At 38.6% G+C, this 11190-nt stretch overlaps 1 long non-coding RNA gene across 1 annotated transcript; it reads left to right on the forward strand.

Moving 5' to 3' along the window:
• Positions 1-538: 538 nt before the first annotated feature.
• Positions 539-10948, forward strand: LOC120860473. Its single transcript, XR_005720333.1, has 3 exons — positions 539-642; positions 5143-5148; positions 10938-10948. It is a non-coding gene; the product is annotated as an uncharacterized LOC120860473 (long non-coding RNA).
• The last annotated feature ends 242 nt before the right edge of the window (positions 10949-11190 follow it).

An 11190-nucleotide genomic window follows, 5' to 3' on the forward strand; every position in this document is an offset into this window, starting at 1 on the left:
ATTTTTATTTTCTACCCAGTTTAAAATGATGTGTCTGCATAGTGAAAAAGCACATGATCTTGGAATTACCCACTATGATGTTTCTTCACAACCACTTCCTTGTGGAGAACAAGGTCTTCAGTTCTTTTGACTGGCATCAGGTGGTCAGGATTTCCAGATAAAAATTTGGGTTATTTCCTTTACCCATATCTTAAGTTTTGAACTAAAATATAAAGGTACACTGACTGAATACTGTGCTTCTGTTTGGGGTGATGGCTTTTTTTCATGATGGGCAGATGCTAATCTCAGGGATTGCTTACTGATGATCTAGTTTCTCACAGTCTGACAAAACAAGGTCTAGTGGAAAAGGGGATGGTAAACTATTTCAGTATTCTTGCCTTGAGAACCCCATAAACAATATGAAAATTATATGACTCTGAAAGAGGAACTACCTAGGTTTGTAGGTGCCTAATATGCTACTGGAAAGATGCTACTGGAAAGGAGCAGAGAAATAGCTCCAGGAGGAATGAAGAGCTTGAGCCTAACTGAAAACAATGCCCATTTATGAATATGTCTGGTGGTGGAAGCAAAGTCCAGTGCTATAAAGCTCAGTATTGAATAGGAACCTGGAATGTTAGGTCCATGAATCAAGGCAAATTGGAAGTGGTCAAAAGGAGTTGGCAAGAGTGAGCCCTGATATATTAGGAGAGAATGAACTAAAATGGACTGGAAGAAGTGAATTTAATTCAGATGGTCATATCTACTACTGTGGGCAAAAATCTCTTAGAAGAAATAAAACAGCCCTCAGAGTCAACAAATGAGTCTGAAATGCAGGACTCATGTGCAATTTAAAAACTACAGAATGATCTCTGTTCATTTCCAAGGGAAACCATTCAATATCACAGTAATCCAAGTCTATGCCAAAACCATTAATGATGAAAAAGCTGAAGTTGAATAGTTCTATGAAGACACACAGACCTTCTAGAACTCACACCAAAAAAAAAAGATGTCCTTTTCATCACAGAGGACTGGAATTTAAAAGTAGAAGTCAAGAGATACCTGGAGTATCAGGCAAGTTTGGCCTTGGAGTACAAAATGAAGCAGGGCAAATGCTAACAGAGTTTTGCCAACAGAACACTCTGGTCATACCAAACACACTCTTCCAACAACACAAGAGACAACTCTATACATGCCCATCACCAGATGGTCAATACTAAAATCATATTGATTATATTCATTGCAGCTAAAGATGGAGAAGCTCTATACAGTCAGCAAAAATGAGACCAGGAGCTGACTGTGGCTCAGATCATGAACTCTTTTTTTTTTTTTTGAAAGTGCTGCACTCAATATGCCAGCAAATTTGGAAAACTCAGCAGTGGATCATGAACTCTTTATTGCCAAGTTCAGACTTAAATTGAAGAAAATAGGGAAAACAACCAGGCCATTCAGGTATAAACTAAATCCTTTATGATTATACAGTGGAAATGACAAATAGATTCAAGGGATTAGATCTGATATTGTGCATGAGGAACTATGGACAGAGGTTCATAACATTGTACAGGAGAGAGTGATCAAAACCATCCTCAATAAAAAGAAATGCAAAAATGCAAAATGGTTGTCTGAGGAGGCCTTACAAATAGCTGAGAAAAGAGAAGTGAAGGGAAAGGAGAAAAGGAATGCAGAGTTCCAAAGAATGGCAAGGAGAGATAAGAAAGCCTTCCTAGGTGATAACTGCAAATAAATAGATGAAAACAATAGAATAGGAAAGAATAGAGCTCTCCTCAAGAAAACTAGAGATGCCAAGGGAACATTTCATGTGAAGATGGACACAATAAAGGACAGAAGTGGAATGGACCTAACAGAACCAAAAGATATCAAGAAAATGTGGCAAGAATACACAGGAAAACTATACAAGAAAGATCTTCATGACCCAGATAACCATGATGGTGTGATTGCTCACCTGGAGCCAGACATTCCAGAATGTGAAGTCAAATGGGTCTTAGGAAGCATCACAACAAAGCTAGTGGACATGATGGAATTCCAACTGAGTTCTTTCAAATCCTAAAAGCTGATGCAGTGAAAGTGCTCAATATGCCAGTAAATTTGGAAAACTCAGCAGGGGCCATAGGACTGGAAAAGGTAAGTTTTCATTCCAACCCCAAAGAAAGGCAATGCCAAAGAATGTTCAAACTACAGCACAAATGCACTCACTTCATATGCAAGCAAAGTAGTGCTCAAAAATTCTCCAAACCAGGCTTCAGCAATATGTGAACTGTGAACTTCCAGATGTTCAAGCTGGTTTTAGACAAAGGCAGAGGAACCAGAGATCTTTGAACTGTGGTGTTGGAGAAGACTCTTGAGAGCCTCTTGGGCTGCAAAGAGATCAAACCAGTCAATCCTAAAGGAAATCAATCTTGAATATTTACTGTAAGGACTGATGCTGAAGCTGAAGCTCCAATCATTTGGCCATCTGATGGTAAGAGCTGATTCATTGGCAAAGACCCCAAGGCTGGGAAAGATTGAAGGCAGGAGGAAAAGGGTCTGACATAGGATGAGATAGCTTGATGGCATAACCGACTCAATGGACATGAGTTTGAGCAAGCTCCAGGATATGGTGAAGGACAGGGAAGCCTGGCTTGCTGTAGTCCATAGGGTGGCAAAGAGTCAGACATGACTGTGTGACTGAACAGAAGCCCAGTTTAATGACAACAAACCTATAAAACATCAATGGTGATTCACATCATTCCTAAGTACAGTTTACTTGAAGTAAAAAATTCTATTTCACCTCACATGCATTTTTTTAGTGAGTGTATTTGAAAGTCACTCAGTCATGTCAAGTCTTGCGACCTCTGCCAGCCTCCTCTGTCCATGCAATTCTCACAAAATACTAGAGTGGGTAATTATTCCCTTCTCCAGAGGATCTTCCCAACCCAGGGACTGAACCCAGGTCTCCAACACTGCAGGTGGATTATTTACCCTCGGAGCCACCAGGTAAGCCTATATGAGACATATTAATTCCCCTGCTGAGAGGTCGCCACCCAGATAGTAAGTACCCTCTTTCCCAATTTAATGCAAAAGTCCATTTCAAAACAAATCAGTATATTAATAGAAAAATTGTTTGTTTGAAAATCCCTCTTAAACGATAATCCCTGAAGAATTTCAGAAAAAATATATTTTTCTAACAATGAGTAATATAAATACATTTTTAAATGGATTAATACAAATTTTCTCCATGTTAATAAGAGAATAAGAAATAAGGCCAACTGATTCATAAAATATTTTGGCAAGTGTCAGCTGAGATCTTGAAGTAAATATATGAAACAAATATTATACCACAGTGGGAAAATACTAGGTAATATTAAAAAAAAAAAAAAGACTGTCAATTCTTTCCACCAGCAGACTTGCTTTGTTACTTGGAAATTTCATATACAATGCACATATTTTGGTTATACCAAGAATAAGAGAAAATGTATCAAAATTTTGCACCTTATGCTGAAGTTATGTCCTATTAAAAGAAAAAGATTAATAGGCAAAACTATGGAGACAGCAAAAAGATCAGTAGTTGCAAAGTTAAGAGGGAGAGAGAATGAATATGAAGAGCACATAGAATTTTTAGGGCAATGGAAATACTCCAAATGATACTATAATGGTGAATACATGTCAGTATAAATTTGTTTCAACCCAGAGAATATTCAAAACCAAGGGGAGACCCTAATTTAAAGTATGATATTGAGTGATCACAGTATATCAATATAAGCTCATAAATTTTAGGAAATGTAACACTCTGGAGGGGGATCTTGAAATTGAAAGAACTATGCATATGTATACTTTGCCAACAAAGGTCTATCTAGTCAAGGCTATGGTTTTTTCCAGTAATCATGTTTGGATGTGAGAGTTGGACAATAAAGAAAGCTGAGTGCCAAAGAATTGATGTTTTGTTGGAGAAGACTCTTGAGAGTCCCTTGGACAGCAAGGAGATCCAACCAGTACATCCTAAAGGAAATCAGTCCTGAATATTCATTGGAAGGACTGCTGCTGAAACTGAAATGCCAATACTTTGGTCACTTGATGCGAAGAACTGACTCATTTGAAAAGACCCTGATGCTAGGAGAGATTGAAGGTGGGAGGAGAAGAGGATGAAAAAGGATAAGATGATTGGATGGCATTGCTGACTCAACGGACATGAGTTTGAGTATACTCGGGCAGTTGGAGATGGACAGGGAGGCCTGTCAAATAGTGCAGGCCTGTCCAATAGTACATAAGGTCACAAAGAGTCAGACACGACTGAGTGACTGAACTGAACTGATGCACATGTATAGGCAAGGGGTGTATGGAAAACTTACCTCCTTCTCTTTTTGCTTGAACACAAAGTTGTTCTTAAAAAAAGTCTAAAAACTAGTTTTAAAATATTTTTAATTTAGTTAATTTAACATTTCTATATATATTTATATTATACTATAGATGCTATTTTTGAAGTGATGCTTAAAACAAAAATATGACTTTTAGAAATTTAAATAGAAATATACCCATTTCAACAAAGTCTTTATATATAAAAATGAAATTTGTATAAGTACAAAATATAATTACAGGATTCACTATTATCAAAGTAAAAGTTAATGTCATATCTAAGTAGCAGTTTTACATTTAATTAAGCAGTTTAAATTGTTCTCAGTATTATCAGTGTATTATATTTCTTCATCATAGTTATAACATAAGTAAATCTCATTGATCTATATTCTCCAACTTCCAGTATCTAGTATTGATACTTTCCTTTCTGGTGGAGAGAAACATTAAAATACCTTTTAATCATCCATCCTGTTCTCCCAGGTGTATTATGCCTGGTGGAGGAAGAAAACAGAGTTAGGAAAAGTGGAGGTGGAGTTTTTAAAGATTGTGAAGGCTTAGGCGCTGCTGATAACCTCCAAGTAAGCACACACAAACCTAAACTTGGGTGCCACTCCAGAGTCAGATACCATCTCTAGACAGTGTTGCATCTCTTCATTGACTCAGCACTGACCAGTGGACGGTGCTGTGATGGGAATAGAGCTGCTCAGGAAACCCAAGCCACCATAGCAGGGCAGTCACATTTGCAACAAAGCACTGAATTGGATGCCTGTGGTTATTTTGTGCCTGTGAATGTGTTTATTTCAAGTGTGCTTTCAGATGATTGTATATCTGACTGGAACACTAAAACTTAACGAGGAAAGATTCAGGACCTGGAAAATATTGGCTTCCATTATTCCATCAGTAGTAGTTTTCTTAGAACACAGAAGAATTTTAAGTAAGATTCTTTTCTCTTTTGTTGTAGTATATATAAATTCCCCTTAAATATAGTACTCTGCATGATATTAGGTTAAACTTATTAATATTATTTGCATGTCTTCAATTACTTTTATTATAATGTAATGAGTAGATAATTTACAGGAAGAAAATAGTTAGAGATCATAGATTGTCAAATATGAAATCTTTCAGTATGAAAAATATTTTAAAACATTTTGGTAAGTATGTCTATATGGCAAATACTAATAATAATGTCAAATAATGGCAAAAATGTAAGTATTAACTCTCAACTGCTGTCTGGTAAATATCAGTAACTTGTTTTTTTTTTTTTCTCTCACATTATCAGACAGTGGTTAAAAATCAATGGCAAAAGCACGAAGTGGTGGGCACCTGACTCTTTTGCATCTTTTTAGAGGAAAATTATCTGAAATTATTCTATTAAAGCACCCAGCTGCTTTCTGTTTTAGCATGTAAAAATTTGACCCATCTGCAAAACTTGGCATTCATCCCAATCTTTTTTGAGGACAGTGAAGCTTCTTGAAACTCAAAAATATCAGTTCTTTACCCAGGGAAATCAGCAAACTCAGATCACTTTCATTCTGAACCGTAACAGACAGACTCAGTACTAGGTGCCCCTTGCTTCATTTTATTTTTGTTTAAAAACTGCCAACTGTCATTGATTGTCATTTCACTGTGAAAATTTGACTAAGATCTTGTGACAATACAAAACAAACAAACAAACAAACAAAAAACCTTGTAAATGTCAGGACTGGGAATGATTTTGTAAGATTTTGCAAAGTGCCAATCGTTCACTTAACTAATTTTGAAGTTATAGTCTCTTATACCAAGAAAACCTCTTAGATATTAGGCCAGTAAGAGAACAAGACCCTGGGGTACAGTACTTGCCCAAGGTTGCTTACTTGGTGATAAAGTAGAGTCTCTACTCAGTCTAGTGCTTGTTTCAAAAGGCCTCATCAGTGTTGCTGGCCCAAAACTTGGCTTTCTTTGCCCATCGAAGTCAAATAAAAATTTCAGAGACAAAATTTGGAGAAAACAGGAAGCTAGCTTTAATTCTTAGCCTGCGAAGAGAGGGACACAATAGGCATATGCCACAGGAAGTGTGCCTCGCCTTGATGAGGAGTCTAGGGACTTCTATCAGATGAGGGCTCACAGTCAGGAGTTGGTGATGAGGAACAAAGGCATTATGATCTTGATTTCTTACTCTTGCATTGTCATAGGCTGGCATCAGTAACTCAGTAATTGAGTCTAGCAGTTTGGCGGTTCTGTGCCCTTCTTTCTGATCTGTAAAAAGAAGAACTATGAGGGGAAGAGTGCTGTACAAGTAAACACTAGATACAGGATGTATTTAGCACAGAGTCAAAGGAAAATAGGTGCCAAGTGTAGCACATGCAGAGTTAGGGGGCAGAAAGGCAAACTTAGTTACAGACATTCAGAGTTATGATGATGTTCAAGCTGGTTTTAGAAAAGGCAGAGGAACAAGAGATCAAATTGCCAACATCCGCTGGATCATCGAAAAAGCAAGAGTTCCAGAAAAACATCTATTTCTGCTTTATTGACTATGCCAAAGTCTTTGACTGTGTGGATCACAATAAACTGTGGAAAATTCTGAAAGAGATGGGAATACCAGACCACCTGATCTGCCTCTTGAGAAATCTGTATGCATGTCAGGAAGCAGCAGATAGAACTGGACATGGAACAACAGACTGGTTTCAAATAGGAAAGGAGTATGTCAAGGCTGTATATTGTCACCCTGCTTATTTAGCTTCTATGCAGAGTACATCATGAGAAACGCTGGACTGGAAGAAACACAAGCTGGAATCAAGATTGCCGGGAGAAATATCAATAACCTCAGATATGCAGATGACACCAGCCTTATGGCAGAAAGTGAAGAGGAACTAAAAAGCCTCTTGATGAAAGTGAAAGAGGAGAGTGAAAAAGTTGGCCTAAAGCTCAACATTCAGAAAACGAAGATCATGGCATCTGGTCCCATCACTTTATGGGAAATAGATGGGGAAACAGTGGAATCAGTGTCAGACTTTATTTTTTGGGCTCCAAAATCACTACAGATGGTGATTGCAGTCATGAAATTAAATGACACTTACTCCTTGGAAGAAAAGTTATGACCAACCTAGATAGTATATTCAAAAGCAGAGACATTACTGTGCCGACTAAGGTCCGTCTAGTCAAGGCTGTGGTTTTTCCTGTGGTCATGTATGGATGTGAGAGTTGGACTGTGAAGAAGGCTGAGCGCCGAAGAATTGATGCTTTTGAACTGTGGTGTTGGAGAAGACTCTTGAGAGTCCCTTGAACTGCAAGGAGATCCAACCGGTCCATTCTGAAGGAGATCAGCCCTGGGATTTCTTTGGAAGGAATGATGCTGAAGCTGAAGCTCCAGTACTTTGACCACCTCATGCGAAGAGTTGACTCATTGGAAAAGACCCTGATGCTGGGAGGGATTTGGGGCAGGAGGAGAATGGGACGACAGAGCATGAGATGGCTGGATGGCATCACAGACTCGATGGACATGAGTCTGAGTGAACTCCGGGAGTTGGTGATGGACAGGGAGGCCTGGCGTGCTGCGATTCATGGGGTCTCAAAGAGTCGGACACGAATGAGTGACTGAACTGAACTGAACTGAAAGTAAAAAACAAAGAAAAGAAAAGAAAAAAAACCTAGGAATGTTCAGACCTGCTCACTATTCTCTGTCTTCTTTGTCCTCAGGAAAGGGAAAAAAAAAACTCATTCCTTTTTTTTTTTCTTTTTCACTGCAACATCATCCATCATTTTTTGGAAATCCAACAATGCATGTGATTATCTCCATATCTCTAAAAACATTTAACTAACAGCACGTATTGACTAAAGAATTAAATAGAATTTTGTTTGGATCACAAGGAAATATCCATCTTGGTTGTGTTTTGACAAAGTTTAATGGATGTTCAATTTACTTGGACTGTTTTTCCAGTATACACTTATGAAGGGAATAGTAAAAATATAGTTGTAAAAAGTATAACCATACCACATGGATATTTTCTGCTTTTTTGTATGCTTATTTGCTTTTCAAATTAAATAAGGTATATAATACTTAGAGCTTAGAAAAGTGTCAGGCACATTAAAAACACCCAATATTTTAGTTGCATCTGTTTCTTCTTCTTTTCAAGCTATGCTTATCTGTGAAACCATTATTATAATGATTGTGCTTACCATTATTGTCTGCCATTTATATATTTTTATTATTTTTTTTCCTTAAAGTCCCATTTATTTACAATGGGATGTTAGTTTCAGGTATAGAGCCAAACACCTATTTACATATATGTATATGTGTGTATATATATACACATATATTGGAGAAGGAAATGGCATACATACATATACATATATATGTGTGTGTATGAGGCAATGGCACCCCACTCCAGTACTCTTGCCTGGAAAATCCCATGGACGGAGGAGCCTGGTAGGCTACAGTCCATGGGGTTGCGAGAGTCGGACACGACTGAGCGACTTCACTTTCACTTTTCAATTTCACGCATTGAAGAAGGAAATGACAACCCACTCCAGTGTTCTTGCCTGGAGAATCCCAGGGACGGGGGAGCCTGGTGGGCTGCTGTCTATGGGGTCACACAGAGTCGGACATGACTGAAGCGACTTAGCAGCAGCAGTATACTTATATATATATATATATATATATATATATATATATATATACATACACATATATATAATTGGAGAAGAAAATGGCAAAATGGACAGAGGAGGCTGGTGGGCTAGTCTGTGGGTTCACAAAGAGTTGGACAAGACTTAGAGACTACAACATATATAAAGTAACATATATAACAACAACATATACAACAACAATATATAAAAAAGCTGGCCAAGAAAAACATACTGTATAGCACAGAAGAAAATTGCTTCTATCACCAGTCACATCCACAGCTGGGTATTGTGTTTGCTTTGGCTCCATCCCTTCATTCTTTCTGGAGTTATTTCTCCACTGATCTCCAGTAGCATACTGGGCACTTACCGACCTGGAAGTTCCTCTTTCAGTATCCTATCATTTTGCCTTTTCATACTGTTCATGGGGTTCTCAAGGCAAGAATACTGAAGTGCTTTGCCATTCCTTCTCCAGTGGACCACATTCTGTCAGACCTCTCCACCATGACCCGTCCATCTTGGGGAGCCCCACACGGCATGGCTTAGTTTCACTGAGTTAGACAAGGCTGTGGTCGATGTGATCAGATTGGCTAGTTTTCTGTGATTATGGTTTCAATGGGTCTGTCCCCTGATGCCCTCTTGCAACACCTACCATCTTACTTGGGTTTCTCATACCTTGGTCATGGGGTATGTCTTCGTGGCTGCTCCGGCAAAGTGCAGCTGCTGCTCCTTACCTTGGACAAGGGGTATCTCCTCAGGGCCGCCCCTCCTGACCCTGAATGTGGAATAGCTCCTCTCAGCCCTCTTGCACCTGTGCAGCCACTGCTCCTTGGCCAGAATCAAGGCAAATTAGAAATGATCAAACAGGAGATGGCAAGAGTGAACATCAACATGATAGGAATAAACAAACTAAAATGGACTGGAATGGGTGAATTTAACTCAGATGACCATTATATCTACTACTGCAGGCAGGAATCCTTTAGAACAAATGGAGTAGCCATCATGGTCAACAAAAGAGTCCAAAATGCAGTACTTGGATGCAATCTCAAAAACGACAGAATGATCTATGTTTGTTTCCAAGGTAAAACATTCAATATCACAGTAATCCAAGCCTATGCCCCAACCAGTAATGCTGAAGAAGCTGAAGTTGAACGGTTCTGTGAAGACCTACAAGACCTTTTAGAACTACCACGCCCCAAAGATGTCTTTTTCATTATAGGGGACTGGAATGCAAAAGTAGGAAGAAACACATAGAGTAACAGGCAAATTTGGCCTTGGAGTATGGAATGAAGCAGGGCAAAGGCTAATAGAGTTTTGACAAGAGAACACACTGGTCATAGCAAATACCCTCTCCCAACAACACAAGAGAAGACTCTACACATGGACATAACCACATGGTCAACACCAAAATCAGATTGATTATACTCTTTGCAGCCAAAGATGGAGAAGCTCTATACAGTCACCAAAAACAAGGCTGGGAACTGACTGTGGCTCACATCATGAACTCCTTATTGCCAAATTCAGACTTAAATTGAAGAAAGTAAGGAAAACTAGTAGACCATTTAGGTATGACCTAAATCAAATCCTTTATGATTATGCAGTGAAACTGAGAAATAGATTTAAGGGACTAGATCTGATAGACAGAGTGCCTGATGAACTATGGAATGAGGTTCGTGACATTGTACAGGAGAAAGGGATAAAGAACATTCCCATGGAAAAGAAATGCAAAAAAGCAAAATGGCTGTCTGAGGAGGCCTTACAAATAGCTGTGAAAAGAAGAGAAGTGAAAAGCAAAGGGGAAAAGGAAAGATATAAGCATCTGATTGCAAAGTTCCAAAAAATAGCAAGGAGAGGGAAGAAAGTCTTCCTTAGCAATCAATGCAAGGAAATAGAGGAAAACAACAGAAGGGGAAAGACTAGAGATCTCTTCAACAAAATGAGAGATAACAAGGGAATATTTCATGAAAAGATGGGCTCCATAAAGGATAGAAATGGCAGGGACATAACAGAAGCAGAAGATATTAAGAAGAGGTAACAAGAATACACAGAAGAACTGTACAAAAAAGATCTTCATGACCAAGATAATCATGATGGTGTGATCACTCACCTAGAGCCAGGCATCCTGGATGTGAAGTCAAGTGGGCCTTAGAAAGCATCACTATGAACAAAGCTAGTGGAGGTGATGGAATTCCAGCTGAGCTATTTCAAGTCCTGAAAGATGATGCTGTGAAAGTGCTGCACTCAATAGCCAGCAAATTTGGA

The sequence above is a fragment of the Oryx dammah genome, unplaced genomic scaffold (genome assembly GCF_014754425.2).
Source record: "Oryx dammah isolate SB20612 unplaced genomic scaffold, SCBI_Odam_1.1 HiC_scaffold_11077, whole genome shotgun sequence".
Classification (NCBI taxonomy): domain Eukaryota; kingdom Metazoa; phylum Chordata; class Mammalia; order Artiodactyla; family Bovidae; genus Oryx; species Oryx dammah.